The following is a 16,169-nucleotide window of genomic DNA, read 5'->3' on the forward strand; positions in this document are numbered from 1 at the left end:
GTTTAAAAAAAAAAAAAAAAAAAAAAAAAAAAAAAAAAAAAAAAAAGTCAAAGGAACAATTTGCTTATGGCACCTCTCCCTAACAGATAATGAAGGAGAATTTTCATTTGATTAAATTTACCATGTCTGTTCATGCCAAAGACAAATAAAGGTTTGTTCTCAGTTTATATAGCATGTTTCCCTAAAAGACAGAGATTGGATCTGGTGAAAACTGTGAACGTGTGAATGCTGTGCATGCTCGTTTTCTCAGTAAACAACAGAATGTGCCTGGGAGAAAGGGTTAGAAGCTGCAGGGCTTGGCAAAATAGTCATAGCAGGGAGCTGGTGGTTCAAGGAGAGAGACACACACAATATATTATGTGAGCAGATAATCAGGCCTCAGGATGATGTAAGATAATAAAAACCAAAAAACAACACTATGAGCTAGGAGACGCTGCAGTTTGCTGATACCAAGTTAGTTCTGACTAGAAGCAAGGACAGCATGCAGACAGGAATTGCTTATGAAGTTTCCTATCTCAGTTCTGTTTTACCTAGTCTTTTGGATTCTTTTCTGTTAAAAAACTTGACTAATCAAGTATAACTTTGCTTTTCTGACTGTGAAAGCCATTTGTTCGTCTCTGAGTAGCTCACTGGAAGAAACAGATCTAGGCAGATATGTTTCAGTATTTAAGTGGGGATTCACATTGCAGTCCCAGACGTTGAACCCCAGAAGCATCAGGGATCATTACTGGCAGTGCTTATCACAAGCAGGGTTGTGGGAAAGGCAAATTAAAAGCAATCAAAGAAACACACTGCAAACAATACTTGCTTCTCTCCCTTTCAGTCAAGTCAAATCTACTGTTTCCCCAACTTTGATATGTTTCCAAAGCCTTTTAGACCCAGGAGCACCAGGCTATTTTCTGCCAAATCAGCTTCATTATTGCAGAAATGGTTGACGTCTTTATGCAATAATAATAACTCAAACATTATTGTTCAAACCATTAAGAAGAGAAATAAATGCATATAAAAGAGGCATGATAACCATTCACAAGACATGGATTTTTCTCTCTTGAATGAAATGAACAGTTTATAATTCAAGTAAGGTGAAGACTAATAAATTTTAAAAGCCTCTCCTCGTGAGTGCGATAAATCTTACATATCATAAATAGCAATTAGATATTTCATATGCAATGTGGAAAAAAAAAATATTTTCATTCTAAAATTGTGAATTATGTTCAAACTGATTTAAAATCATGTGATATAAAATACATAGGACATGATGAGAAAGAATTTCTAAACCAGATACACATAATGGTTAGAGTAGAAAGCAACAGAGGCTGTTGACAAACCTACACCTACTTCTAATGAAGAAAGAATCGTTTCACTGCTGTACTGGTAGCCTGCCAATAGCAATGGTGAATGAGTTCCTTGATTCAAGTTTTGTCACTTTTACCTTCTTATTGTCTCCCTCATCCCCCTGGAGGTGAGTGAGCAAGCAGCTGGGTGATTTTGGGGTACCTACTGGGGTTAACCCACAACAGCCCTTTTTTCGTCCCCTTGTACTCTGCTCTGATGAGGCTGCACCTCAAGTACTGTATTCAGTTTTGGGCCCCTCACTACAAGAAGAACATCGAGGCCCTGGAATTTGTCCAGAGAAGGGCTACAAAGCTAGTGAAGGGCCTGGAACACAAGTCCTGTGAGGAGCAGCTGAGGGAGCTGGGGGTGTTTGGTCTGGAGAAGAGGAGGTTCAGGGGAGACCTCATTGTTCTCTACAGGTACTTGAAAGGAAGGTGTGGGGAGCTGGGGGTTGTCCTCTTCTCACAGGTAACCAGTGATAGGACTACAGGGAATGGCCTCAAGTTGCGTCAGGGGAGCTTCAGGTTGGAAATGAGGAGACATTTCCTCTTAGAAAGAGCAGTCAGGCATTGGAACGAGTTGCCCAGGGAGATGGTGGAGTCACCGTTCCTGCAGGTGTTCAAGGAAAGGTTGGACCTGACACTTAGTGACATGTTTTAGTGGGTGACATTGTTAGTAGGGTGATGTTTGGATGAGATGATATTGAAAGTCTTTTCCAACCTTAATGTTTCTATGATTCTGTATTTACAATTGGTAACTAACACCTTTTTTCCTAAAGTGAATCCCTCTTGTTTTGACTTCCTGTCAGCACCATTTGTAATTTATTTATTTATTTATTTATTTATTTATTTCTGTTTGACTGTAAAACTTCCATTAGCAAACTTTTGTTCCTGATTTAGGTACTCTCCATTTGTGATCCCATAATCTCCTCCTGGTTAACTTCATCAGATTTTGCTCCCAGAATCTCTCACTATAATTGAAACTGAAGGGTAATTTAAGTTGGCTGAAAGTAATGGCATGAGTTAGTCAGAACCTAGTGCTAACAAGCCACTTTGTATAGAAAGTCCTGTGACATCATTAATGACCACAAGCCCTCCAGGTCTCTCAATTTTTACTTTAAAGAGAGCTTTGAGTAGAGCAGTATCTCTGTGAACTATGCTGAAAAACAGGTGATGAAAATACTCTCTACTTTTGTGCTAAAAATTATCTTTCTTTGCTTTACTTTTAACTTTTCCAGGAGCACTTGGCTGATCTTACTTTCTCTTTAGCTTGTGAAGCTTCTAGTTGTGTAGCTGGGTGCATGTTAAAAAATACAGTTGAACTAAATGATGACAAAATCAATACTATATTCCTAATATTGAAATTAATATTAAATTAATATTGTATTTATAGCTTTGCACTTATGCTTTATCACAGCACTGCAATCAGAACAGCTCCTCGCACTAACTGAGGCATGAAATAAAGTTGTTAAAATCTGTCTTTGACTGTATTAGTGAACATTTAACTGTTTCAATATTTTGCTTTGTTTCAGTTTTGCAGCTCTTTCATCTTCCTGTTACTGACTATCAGATGTGTGTATAGCTATATAACCCACACTAATTACTTAACACTACATAGGAAATCTAGTAATTCATTCAGCTTTTGTTAGGTATTACTAGTGGGATTCTTGAAAATATGCACATATAATCTACTGACTCTTTCACACTCCTTACACATTCTGTGTTAAATAAATTGTATGTGTTGCCTATACATATAAATGTATTTTGCATTTGGTTATGTCTGCCATTTAAGTAATAATAGACTGCAGATAGGAGTATCTCCGGAATTTCCCATCAGCTATCATAATAGTTCATGACTCCCAGCAATTCCTTGACAAATCTCTTGATCAACAGCTGTAATCCCTATGGGATTATTATTCTCCTCAGCTATGGTCATGCTTAGTCACTCCCACATTTTTACCACATTAAGTCTGTGTTAATGCTGGACTCTATAGGTAGATGTAAACATAAGCTTAGAAGTCCTGGTGAAGTGAAAGTGCCACAAGTGTGTGCCATGGAGAAAAACGAGCTGCAAATTTCTGTTATCTGTCTCTCATTCATTCCCCATCCCACCCTCCCCAAGCAAAAGTATGTTTAAAATCACAACCTCAAATGCAGAACAGCACAGGCCAGAAGGAAATGCTTCAAAGGTGAACTGAATAGCAGTCAGTAGTGGCAGATGTTTCATAAAGTTTTAGACATCTTAAACTATAGTCTTTCCACTTGCTGAAAGACCTTGAGTGATAGTTTTGATGGTATTCACACTTACCTTCCTTTGAAGGGGCTGGGATTTCCAAGAAGGCACCGTGTATGTATTTTCTTTGCAATTTGTCCCGCACTGCTACTCTGCTGCTCCCTTTCATATCAAAATGAGTTACCTATGTGTGATGCAAAGTAAAGGTGAATGGTAACTTTGACCATTATCACAGATACTTTAAAATCTCAAAATGTATTTTCATTTTTGAATTTATCTAAAAAACATTAAAAAAAAAAAAAAACTTTATTTTCAGTTGCATTCACCTCTGTGCTAATGCCTCCTCTGCAGTCTATTTTTCCCATGATTAAGAAACTAATATGAGATTCTTGCCTGACTGTCCTGTGTTAGAAGAGAGTAAGCACTTTGGCTTCAGTTCTGATTTCCTGTTGTTTTCTTTTAGAGCTAAAGTGGGCTTTTGTATCCTCAGAACTAACAGTGAAAGGTTTGGGGGGAAGTACAAAGCTGAAGTCTTTACTAAGCATTCTGTGTGAGCAACACCTTCAAGAAGATATGTAATATATGTAAAGTGCTTTTTGACTTTGCAAAACATGTGATATACTACTACCCTATGGATGAGATCCTGTTCTGGTCAGAGAGGAATGTAACTTGGCTTGTGTTTACTGCCTGTGATGAAGCAGTGCAGAAGACAGAAACATAAGGTTCCCAATTTAGAAGGGTGAGATAATCTATCACAATAAAGTAGGTTATGTGTGTGATTTCCCCATTTAGAGGGTCTATGGGAGACTTTTCCTGAATGCCTATTTCTGTGCAACTTGATCAAAATTCACAGAGAATCTAGATCAAATTCTTCATTTACAAGAATTAGTTTAGGTGAGTTATAATAAATAATAGATGCACTGGCTTTAAAAAATTCTGAACGCTTATAGGAAGAGATATTTTGGCACTGTACTGTGATAGATTTTCTGGGTGAAAACTGCAGGATATGTTCTATTTTATAAACAAATTAATTAAGACAATGTCTATTCCATAGGTGACAGCTGCCATTTAAAATTAACTGGCAAAATAAACACTAAATAATCTTTAAATAGTCTCAAACATTCAGGATTCAGAATTGTCTCTTTTTTTAACTTGTCTAGGTAAAGCATATACTCTCACTCCACAAAATATTAAGACACTTAAAAATATAAAACAAAAGCCATCAGCTGTAACCTGTTTTCTGTAATCTGTGCTGTAAGCTTCCTCCCACCACAGGCTGTTTAGCAGCCAGCAGATCATGAATCCATAGCTCAGGATAGGCTGAAGCCTGCACAGCTGCCTAATGTCTACTGAGATTGCTGACAAAGAGCTGTGAGAAAGTCCGTAAAGGGATCAGAAAGGTAATAATTACTGGCAGAGATGGGACTGTTGAGACAGAAGCAAGAATTAAAGGGAGAAAACATCAGCATACAAAGATTTGAATGGGATAAAAATAAAAAAGTAAAAAATGAAGACCAGTCAGTTGAGTTAGGATAGTCAGGAAGAGCTGACCAGGTAATCAGGTTAAACCATCAGTGCCATCAGTATCAACTGACCCTGTGGAAGGTAACTTGGCAGCACTGGCTGTTTGTCCCAGAGAGCTGTGTGGGGAGGCCAGCCTTTCCTCTCCTGACTAATGGGACAGCCTGTAGGGGCAGCAAAGACCTTTCAGGTACCTTAGAAAGAATTACGATGCTAATTCTTATTCTAATAGCTCATTATATACTGTCTAGATTTTGTGTGTCAGCTGGTAAATAATTGCTTTTCTATTACTATTTTATATTGTGTTTCACTTTGAGCCTGTTTGAAGTGGCCTGAACAAATGAATCCCAAAAGTGAGGTGCAACAGAATGTCTCATCCAAGTTACCTAACTTATTGAAAGCAAAGACATTTTTTTCCTTTGCCTACACCTTAAATTTTAAAGAAGTTTCTACTCCAAGTTTCACTTTCAGTGTAAAATACGCCCTTGTGGAAGCTGTTACAAATGTCAACACATTAAGGAGTGTGAATTTATGGTGGCATTGAATTTTAATGGCACCATAAATGTCTATAGTAATGGTGATATATCTATAGCAATAAACTGCTAGGGAGAAATATAAAAATAAATGTAAGATAAAATATTGTGTATAAAATGTTTTTACATACTCTTTAATGATTAAAAATCATAGAAAAGTAGAGGTTATAAATCACTGAAAACTGCTGTTATATTTTACATGCTGTTTTCCTCATATAACATACAGATACAGTTCTTGGTCAGAAATTGCATTAACCTTAATGAGGACAATCCAGGTGTGGTTTGTTGTTGTTGTTGTTGACTTGAAAAAAATTAATTGACATTAAGGACACCATGGAAATACTGATATGAATGACCCTCATCACTAAACCATGCCTGCTATGAAAGAAACATTTATAAATGGCTGGTAATGCTTCCTGCCCTCCCATCCCCCAAACAGCTCCTCGTCATCCATTGTATCTCATCTCATTTTGGCTGAAAAGACATGTTCACAGAGTAAAGGTATTTTCAGCAAATGGTAAAAGGAAAACTTAAAAAACAAGGAATTCATAGAAATACAGAAGAATATACAACATTTTCTCTGTGTACATCAAAAGTAGTGCTTGATATAATGAATCTACACTTCCATTAATTCATTGTCTTAAAAACCTTTATGTCCTTCATTTATTTTCTTAAAATGGAGGCAGCTGAAAATTATGAGATGGTTCCTTCACAGTCACTGATGTTGACATCAATAAAACCTACCAGTCCGGGACTATTAATGGAAAAATAAGAAACAAATAGAACTTGTTCAGAGATGAATATTAGTTAGGTAAAGCAAACAACAATACTCCCAATAAACACGCTAGGCTGGGACAGGGGGGTGGACAGTAGAAGATTATCCTAAGAATTCACAGAAGCCCCTGAGATACGGAAAATGACCTGGAAGATTAAACAATGATTCTGTAATTAATATGCATGCAGAATTTTGATGACTGGGTGAAACTGAGTCCATGTATTACATTCATCTCAGACAAGGGGAGATGAGGTAGGAAGAAGCTATAGATATTGGGGTATCAGAATAGTACCAACAGGGCAAACTGTAAACCATGGTGTTTATACACTGTCAGCGTGTATACACAAGACAGTGGCTGATATAAGCAGCAAAGACAAAAAGATTATGCATACATCTAATGGAACAAAAGACGCTCTAAGGGACTTTCTGAAAACCTACTTGCAAGCCGTTGGTCTGATGTTGGTCTGATCCTCTGCTTCTGGGTATCCCAGCTGTAGCTCCAACCACGCAGCTGTGAATGCGTATCTGCATGTGGTCTGTCTGCAGGAATAGGTAAAAGTATCGTGTGAGCTGATATCTTCTATTAATAATTACAGCTTAAAGCCATTAACATTCTAATCAGTAAAAGGTGTCTAAAAACCTCAGCTATGATTTGGGTCTCCTCCTGACTCAATCCACTGCCAGGAAACAAGGAAGTTGAAGCAACACAGCACAGCAAGGTGTCTGCCTAGTCTCAGAGTGAGTGGGCACAGGGCCCTGAAAAATATTTTCAGAACTGCTAATTCAGTTTCATAGAGCAAATCATTATTCAAAAGTGTTGAGAACCGATTTAATTTCATTCTTAGAGAAATAAGGACAGCAGAATTTAAGAAATGCTAAGTGCGTGGGGATTTTTTTGTTTGTTTTGTTGTTCTTTTTTGTTTGTTTGCTTTTAAATCCAGCTTTCTTGTTTCTCCCTCTAAAAAAAGGGATCCTTGAGACATAGACTTTCAAACAGCTTATTAGAGGGACAGTCTCACCCAGGAGATCCTGGCTGACCGAAGATGCATAAAGGTACCAATTACACATGCCTGGAGAAAATAAAAATGAGGTTCAAAGAAAAAGTGTAGATAGGAATGAGCAGGCTTAAGCTTTCTAACAAATCAAGCTTTTCTAATAGTCCAGTAAAAACAAATTGGGGACTTATTGAAAAATGTCTGTAATATCGAGTACATATTACTGTTATTTACACTGCATATTCTTAATTTCTACACTGACATTTGGTATCACATTCTTACTGAAACCTGATTACATTAGAAAGCATACAGTACAAGTAAAACTACATACTCATTTTCCACATCAACCATAATCCCTTTGCCTCTTGTGCCTCTTATTTCTTTTCCATCTTCTGCTGGAAAAGGAACACAATTGTATCACTTCAAGACTCATGCAACAAAAGCGTGTATTTGGTAGACTTTCTGCACTGTGCATTCCATTGTCTTGCACATTATCACTGGTGCTCAGGCATACAATGAATATCTACATTACACAGTCTCTGGGGAAGAGATGAAGTGGAAAACAAGCAAGAAAGGTCACCACTTGCCTGCTTTGCTTTTTGCTACTCAGCTTTCAGCAAACTGGCGTAGCTTCCCTGCTTCCATGAGACACGTTTAAACTCACCATGGGATGTATTCATTGTGTAAGAATACAGCCTACAGAGTAATTTATTTACAATATGGTGCCAAAACCCTTTTTTTTTTTTTTTTTTTTTTCCTCCTCACCTTATTTATTTCTAGCTTTGACCATTATTTAAATATATTATTTAGTTTCCACTGCATGGGCTCTCTTGTCTTTAAAAAGTGTGAACAATGAAATACATATTTTCCTAACAGATACTGAAACACTTACACCCCAATAAGAAGCAACTTTAATTGTTTGTTACAGTTTAAAAAAAAAAAAAAAAAAAAAAAATCAAATCTTTCTGTCCATTCTGCTCTTTATTGTAATTTACTTTTACATGAAAAGGATACCACTTATTAATAACTTAGATTTCATTTTATCACTATTGGATCAATACATATTCTTATTAAAGAGAAACAAATATCTGGGCATAGAGAATATTCCATTAACACACTGCAGATAAGATATATAAATTCCAATACTAAAATTGCATAATTTCCATGCTGAGACATGAACTTTCTAACAAAGTTATCACACAAGTGTTTCAAATGTAATAGCTTCTCCTTAAAGTTGATTCTTCCTTCATATATAAGAATCCCACGCCAAGACTGCAAGCACTTTCAAAAGCCTCTCTCTGTGCTTGCAGAAAGCTCATGCAAATATAAAACAGTGTTACACTGCAGTCATGCTCTTCCTGTTCTTTCCACAAGAAGCAGATGAAAGAGGGAACATGATGATAATACGGAATTATTATTTTTTTTGTTTGTTTGAGTTCTCTTCCTGACTGTGCTAGGTCTGGATTCTCAGAAGTTTTTAGCCAATCTGATCCCTTGCATTTAGTGTCAACCACACTTCCATTGGATTTCCTTTTCTTTGACATGTTGCTATTTCCAAACATATGTACTTTACACAAAGACAAAAAGGGGTTTGCCAAGAAGATGAAATGATCCAAGGGAGGGAAGTAGAAATGATCTATACCAATGAAATGGACGAGGCATAAGCTGCTATTGTTATATGCTCAAAACAAGTTTAGTATAACATGATTTATTTTTTTTTCATGTTTAGTATAACATGAAAAATGAACAACCAAGAACAGATTACAAAAAAAAAAAAAAAAGAGAGAGAAAGAAATGGAGAGAAGTGAAAATCTATCCAAAGTACTACTGGTACTACTAATTTTTGCCTTAAATAACAACAGATGGAACCTATGGCTTTACCCAAAATAAATGATATCACAGGCAAAAGAATGTCAATGCTACTGTCAAATGAGTAAGCACAGAGTTTTCCTGAAATTCTAAGCCCTGAAATTGATGCCATCTATGCCTGTGTGTGTCACATGGAAGCAGTCAGTCTAGGCATTTACAGTGATGTACATGAACCATGATGTAAAACATGTCGATGTTAAACAATGTGCTAAAGTTTCTGACAGACTTTATAGATAAACGGGATAGTCAAATAGTGGGATATGGCCTGTATTAAGTAATGAAATTTACTCTCAAAAAAAGGGAAAAAGGATTTTAGACATGTTTTATGGTTAAGATCTCAATTGCTTAGACCATCATCAGAGTATTTGGAGCTATACATTCTAGACAGAGAATGTATAGGGGACATTTTTGATTTTTTGGTTTATCTGTTGTTGCATGTCATTATGATTTTTGTTACTGTTGGCTGTGTTGTTATGGCTGAACACAGACTTACAGCCATGTACAGAGACTGATTGAAGAGGTATCCATAAAAAAGAGTTCACCTGCAAGAATCCAAAAGGTTTTCATTTTGGGAAACGTTTCCAGATAAAACTTTCCCTTTCACTCTGATTAATAAAAGGAAATGTCTTTCTCATCACTTAGGCTACAGACTGAAAATTGATTATCCATAAAGTGACCCATCTGATGGCAGCTATTATAATGTCTCTGGTACTCACATAGCAGAAGATTTCTACAGATGCTTTCCCTAAGATCTGCGTTTATAGAACACCATCTGGTGCTTCACACAGATCAAGTTTTGCTATTACTGACATACCACAAACCCTTGTTTCCCTAAATATAGAGATATGAGAATTACCCACAGTTACTCATCTATTACACTGAGCTAAATAGTGCTCCCACTGATTTGTGATTTTTTGTTATTGTTTTCTTAAAATGTATTCACAGTATAAATTTCACCATTTCAAGAAACTGTTTGATGATAGCTATACATAGATACTTTTGGACTGCTGCTTTCAGCAGTATCCGAAATAGAAATTCCTGAGTGGCAGCTTGAGAATCTAATTTTTGGAAGAGCACATGACCTAAGCACGTGACCATAATGAATACTATTTGCAGTTTTTGCATGAACTAGAATGCCCTCTTGGTCAGAAGAAGTCACAGAGACACCAAAACATCAAACTGGAGATGATTTGCCGTGCTCCTTTCTGCAATGTAGGCATCTTAGGCCCAGTGCTCTCAGTTCTGCACTTTTCCTCAGAAAATAATTAAAGAGAAAAGATACACAAAACAATTTCCTAAACCTCTCATTAATATCCCTCAGACGTTCTGTGCCACGTAGTGCAGCAGTCAGAAGCATTGTATTATCAGAACTGATACAGGCTGAAGAAGACAACATACTCTGCTGATACAAGCCATGATATTTCTGTCAGCCTGGGGATGGGTAGTGTAGTCAGGGTATTTAGCTGCAGCTAATCCAGATACAGAAGAAATGAATGAAGAGAGAAACTTGGAGAAACTGTAAGACAAGCTGTAAGAGGTACAACCAAAGTAAAAATAGCACAGAAGAAAATGAACGAATACTCCACTTTCAAAAGAGAAACCACTATAACCATCACTCCGTCCTGACAGGCACCACACATACTCGGGCACTGACACACCACATGCTAACTCCCTGAGGAGGCGACAGGAGTGGAAGGACAATTTAGCACTGAAATGCAAATGCCCAAGGGAAAACCCAGACACATTCATGTGGGGATAATCTATGAAATGGAAAATCTGGAAAGGACAGAGGGCTGCAACTATCAAAATGCAATCCGGAGGCTTGGAAAGGAGATCAAGGGCAACAAAATACCTCCTCACCCTTAAGCAGCACTGGCACAGAGGCTGCAACACTGCTAGGTCAGAGGCCATGGCTTTCAGTCACAAAGACCCCTCTCCACTTTTATGAGAGTAATAAGGGTAAAGGGTAAAAGCTTCAGACTCAGTTTATGGCTTTGTTTTGGATGCTGTTGGAGATACATACCACAAATACACTTGTCAGCCTCGGTGTACTGACATGAAATACGGGTTAGCACTTTACAATGAGTCAGATAACCTTTTTATTATGCCCAAGGTACTCTAAAAGATTTTCTTTACAACCATGAGACTTTTTGCAATGTTCTTCCTGGTTGAAAGCAGCTAAGCTCAAAGAGCTTCCAACAGACAGGTTTCTCAAGTTGTTCTTTTCTCCTTTGTGTCATGATCAAAACCTGGGAGTTGGCTAACTATATACCTATGAGGAAAGTCAATGCTTAATAACAGTGTTATTATCACAGTGTACTAACCACCCAGGATTATTTGTGATGGCAGTTCAGTGAATTTTAGTCTGACTAGTGATTCAATTACAGCAAAGAAATGTTTTTTGAAATTGCGCATAGCTGAATACTATTATTCCCATTTTATTCTTTAAAAATATTCTAAGTGAATTTAGTCTGATGTACTAAAGAATACATTACTGCCACAGTACAATGATCTGCTTTAGATTTTTTTTCAACATTGATTTTAAAAAGTCAATTTATGTCTTCTCTTTAGCCTGGCAAAGGCTTCTCTTCAGCTCTAAAATAACAATCTGTAGCTACATGGTAAATAAGATTCAAATTTTATCTGGCATTTTAGTGCTAGGACTAACATAGCATGAATGTTACCATCAGGATGTGACTGGGGGTGGAATGACGGACACAGGCCATGTGCCCACGAAGCTCAGGGAGTGATGCAGGGTGCAACTGACTGCAGCCATTGCAAAAAATCATTGCCTCAACACAAAGGTGGCAAGAGGGTGGCCTTTGCTTTAGGTAAGCATATATGTCAGTTGAGTGAGTCAGATGAGTAAATTAACTGGTGGTGTAAATGTTTTGACCTGAGTTCATTACGAGTGTGAGACCCGCATGCAGGAGCGAATACATGCCTCAGCCCAACACGGAGTATAAAAACTGAACAACTAGCTACAGAATTTTGAAGAGAGCAACAGGATTGAACAGGCTTAACCATCTGTTCCTCCCTGGCAATTGGGCTGGTCTGTGATTGTGATGATGAGCAAACAGAACAGGAATGGGAATCACATTTATATTAGCAAATGCTATTTTGTGCTTGTATAGTGGTTTCCATACCTTGCTGTATTACTTTTCTAAATCAAAATGCTGCATAGTATAAAATATCTTCCAAAAAGTAAATTTGGTATAAACCTGACACCCTCCACGCGTGGAATATCTGAAAGACCCTGGTCTGAATGCATAGGATGCTGTCCCAGGGTACCACAATTTCCTTGTTAACCTTTACCTGCAAGAACAACCTGAGTACTCACTCAAGAAGAAACAGCTAAGGGACTAACAGCTTCCAAATCACACAAGTAAGGAAAGGTTATATTGTACCAGCCTCTGGCCAACCTAGATACAAGACTCACAAGGGCCTACCATGGCATTTTGCCTGAACAACAAACTAATTTCAGCTATGTTTTGAGATGGTTAAAAGTCACTTATTACAGTGGAAAAGGAGATTAATTACAGTTCCGTGACTTCTAATAAGCACTCAGTTGTAGCAGTATTATGTTTGCTCTCCCACTCCCTCAGTATTCCTCAGAAGTTACCACAAAGTCCTATATCCATTTTTGGAGGTTTCCACCAAAAAATAAAATAAAATAAAATAAAATAAAATAAAATAAAATAAAATAAAATAAAATAAAATAAAATAAAATAAAATAAAAAAGATTAATTTAAGAAAGTTCTCACTTCAGATTAATGAAAATCATGGCAGTTTAATCTATAACTACAAGCATTACTGAGTAAATTGAATCACAGTTTTCTCAGTCCTGCTGTGTGTGTTTGTGTGTGTGTGTTAAGACAATTTGAAAAGAAAACCTTTAATACAGGATATATGAAAAAAGTAAAAAACAGAGTCATAGTACTTAGATTAATGAAATAAAGGTTACACATGGGTTCCTTTTTTATTTTAATAAATGTCCTGCAGTAGGTCCTTATATTTCAGCTGAAATTGCAGCCCACCTGTGTCTGGCACTGCATGTTTTATGAGATCCAGATAGACATGAATGATAATAGATTTCCTGATTCCTAAACAAGTTATCTCCTTTCTGGAAAACAGCATTTGCTGGAGTTTCTAGTACCATCACCTAACAATTGTCTCTGCACTTAAGTTAAGAATCACGCAAGCCACAAAAGAGGAAGCAGTAAATAGAAATATACAATCAAAATCAAACACCTAAATGAGGGAATGTGCTAATATGTTTTCAAGGAAGACAAGGAAGTAGAAAAATCCGGTGATTAAAAGGAACACTGTCAGAGGTATGACTGGAAAAAACACACTGGTATTACTTAAAACATTTACAGCTGCCTGGAGGAATCAAAAAGTTAGAGATGACCCCAGTGAGACATAATGAATTTTTTATTTTATTTTTTGAAATCTGGAGATGCTTGTGGCAGGTCTGCAACACTGCACCCCCACTCACTGAACTATACTATATAGTAAAACTGATAAAAGAAAAGATAAATAAATAAAATGCAATTAAAAAGCCTAAGATCTACAGGTTTTAGTTATCATTTCACACCAGTTTACCAGTATACTAAAATGTAATTATTATATACATGCAACTCAAATTTCCCCATTGCAATACATACAGCAGGGTGTTACACAGCCCAGTCCTAATTTAACTTGAAGAGTCTCCAAACCTACTCAGGTGTTTATATAGCGTATGCCCAGGAGCGATGTGAATGAGGGGACACAGAGCCCCTCTCTTAAGCATCCATTTCCAAAAGAACAATCCATCCAACCCCGTGTCCCACCTCTGACATTTTCTGATAACTACTTCCAACGTAAAACATTTCAATAGGCTTTTACTGGTTAAGCCTGATTAAAGTAAATGTTTCCTTTTTTCCCTTTATCAGGGATTAGTTAATAACTTGATTCTTAAGAGTTATTAAAATTTTTGAAGGTCTCGGTCATTCACATGTTGACATTAAAATCTGGTAATTCTGGCAGCTGTATGAAGCCGGACAAACAGCACTCCCCCAAGTGAAGCTACGAGGAAGAGCTGTCAGTCCTTTGCTGACATTATCAACCTCAAGAGCTGACCTAGCACCTGCTAGTACATTCTATCACATCCTTTCCACTTTTCTGGTGATTCCCTGAGTTACCCAGTGTCTGTGCAAAGCCCATTGTCGTAATGAACTGCAAGACTGATGCATTCCTTTCTGTATAAACTAGGAGATAATTTATAAGCTACTGACTCATTTCAGTTACCTAAAAATTCCTTCTAACAGTGTGATTGAATTATGTATTCTAAAACCTTGAAACTCAGAGTAAATTCAGCTTTGTTTGGAATATGTTCCCTTCAAAATGATTTCCCAGATGAGACAACAGCAGTTCCAAAATGTCTTTTTAAAGCACCTTTTCACTTTTACAAAAACAAAACACCAAGAAACTCACTAAACAAACAAAAGAAACAATTAGTGGATTCTAACAAAATGTATTTGCTGAGTATCCAGTCCTGAATAGTATTTGCACTGTTTGTGGGTGGTTTTGTTTTTGTTTTTTAAATATTGCTACAAGTACTTTATCAAGAATAAAGACTATGATAATCAAAATACAGAAACAAAAAATTAAGTGTATGCCAGCTGGAAAACACTGAAGTTTGTAATACAATTTAGATTGGTGTCTTCATTTAATCATGTTTAATCATGTGACTGTTTATCTGAAAATTAGAGGGATATTGCTAGTATGATTAATTATCATAAAACCCATCAGCCCTGGAATGTTTCATTTTAAAGCGTGAGCATTTAAAGTTTTTCATTTCCTGCCACAAATAATAGCTTGGTATTCAGTAGTGAACTATGTATGACCCAGAACAGCTTCAAAGTCAAGCTACAGATGGTGCCCCTTGACTTGCTTCCACAAGAGACAAAGTCTGAGGTTGGCTTGCATAAATTAGCAGCACATTTAGGATCCCTCCCACCCAGGCTCCAATTTGTTTCCTGCAAATGTACCTGAATTATGTAAGTTATTGTAAAATTGTAGCCTTAAATATCAAGACACCAGTTTGCAGCCTTGTCTTTACAGACAGTTGTGTACTTTTCTCAGTTTACAGAGTGCTACTGAAAAATAATCTATCCGAAATTAAGCACCTTCACCCAGATTCCTAAATTGAAACTGAGTGAGCCACACTTTCTATTCTTTAAATTTACAGGTTTGTTTTTATAATCTGTTTTTTTTTTTTTAAAAAAAAAAAAAAAAAAAAAAAAGTAACTTCTCAAATTTTCCTTTAAAATAAAATAAAATACTTGAATTTAAATTTTATGTATGCATCTTTCTCATTCTTGTCTGACTAGGCTTTCCCTACACACTTTTCTTCACTCACAGTATTGCCCAAAATAAATGGTTGCTCTTTAAATAACAGTGATGACGAGAATAAAATAGCATTTTTTAGCCAGTCCTCAGCAGTCAGAGCTGGCTTTGATCCTTTACACATTTAACTATCTTTGATTTTTTTGTCTCTAACTGACAGATTCTAAATTTAAACATGGCAACAAAACAGAATAGTTAAGATTTCCATCTAGCAAAGCAGTGGATTCTTCTGATTTTTCTGGTAATAATCTTCTTTGTTAAGATAGAAAGTAAAATTCATATCCATACAACTTCTCGGAATGCTAGTCCTGTCCCTACTGACACCTGAGCCTTTGAAAAGGCCTCCTCGAGTACTGCTCAGACAAAAAAATGATCACAGCCAAGTCCTCCGGACAGCCGGCACTTTCCATCAGTAGACCCTAACATCACCTTACCTAATGTAAATCCTGGGTACAAGGGTTTGGTTGTATCCAATAGGTGACAATGGAACAAAAAAATCCATCATGGATATTGATCAGT

The 16,169-nt window shown here is 36.8% G+C and overlaps 1 long non-coding RNA gene across 1 annotated transcript in view; it reads right to left on the reverse strand.

Annotated features, from left to right (window-relative positions):
* LOC118174311 overlaps positions 1-7,175 on the reverse strand; it is a 72,101-nt gene extending 64,926 nt beyond the window's left edge. The window contains exons 1-2 of the long non-coding RNA XR_004754613.1: positions 7,037-7,175; positions 6,835-6,936 (exon numbers count right to left, since the gene is read on the reverse strand). This is a non-coding gene — a long non-coding RNA (uncharacterized LOC118174311). The remainder of the gene's footprint in view (positions 1-6,834; positions 6,937-7,036) is intronic.
* Between the last annotated feature and the right edge of the window lie 8,994 nt (positions 7,176-16,169).

Source organism: Oxyura jamaicensis, chromosome 14 (genome assembly GCF_011077185.1).
Source record: "Oxyura jamaicensis isolate SHBP4307 breed ruddy duck chromosome 14, BPBGC_Ojam_1.0, whole genome shotgun sequence".
Taxonomy (NCBI): Eukaryota; Metazoa; Chordata; class Aves; order Anseriformes; family Anatidae; genus Oxyura; species Oxyura jamaicensis.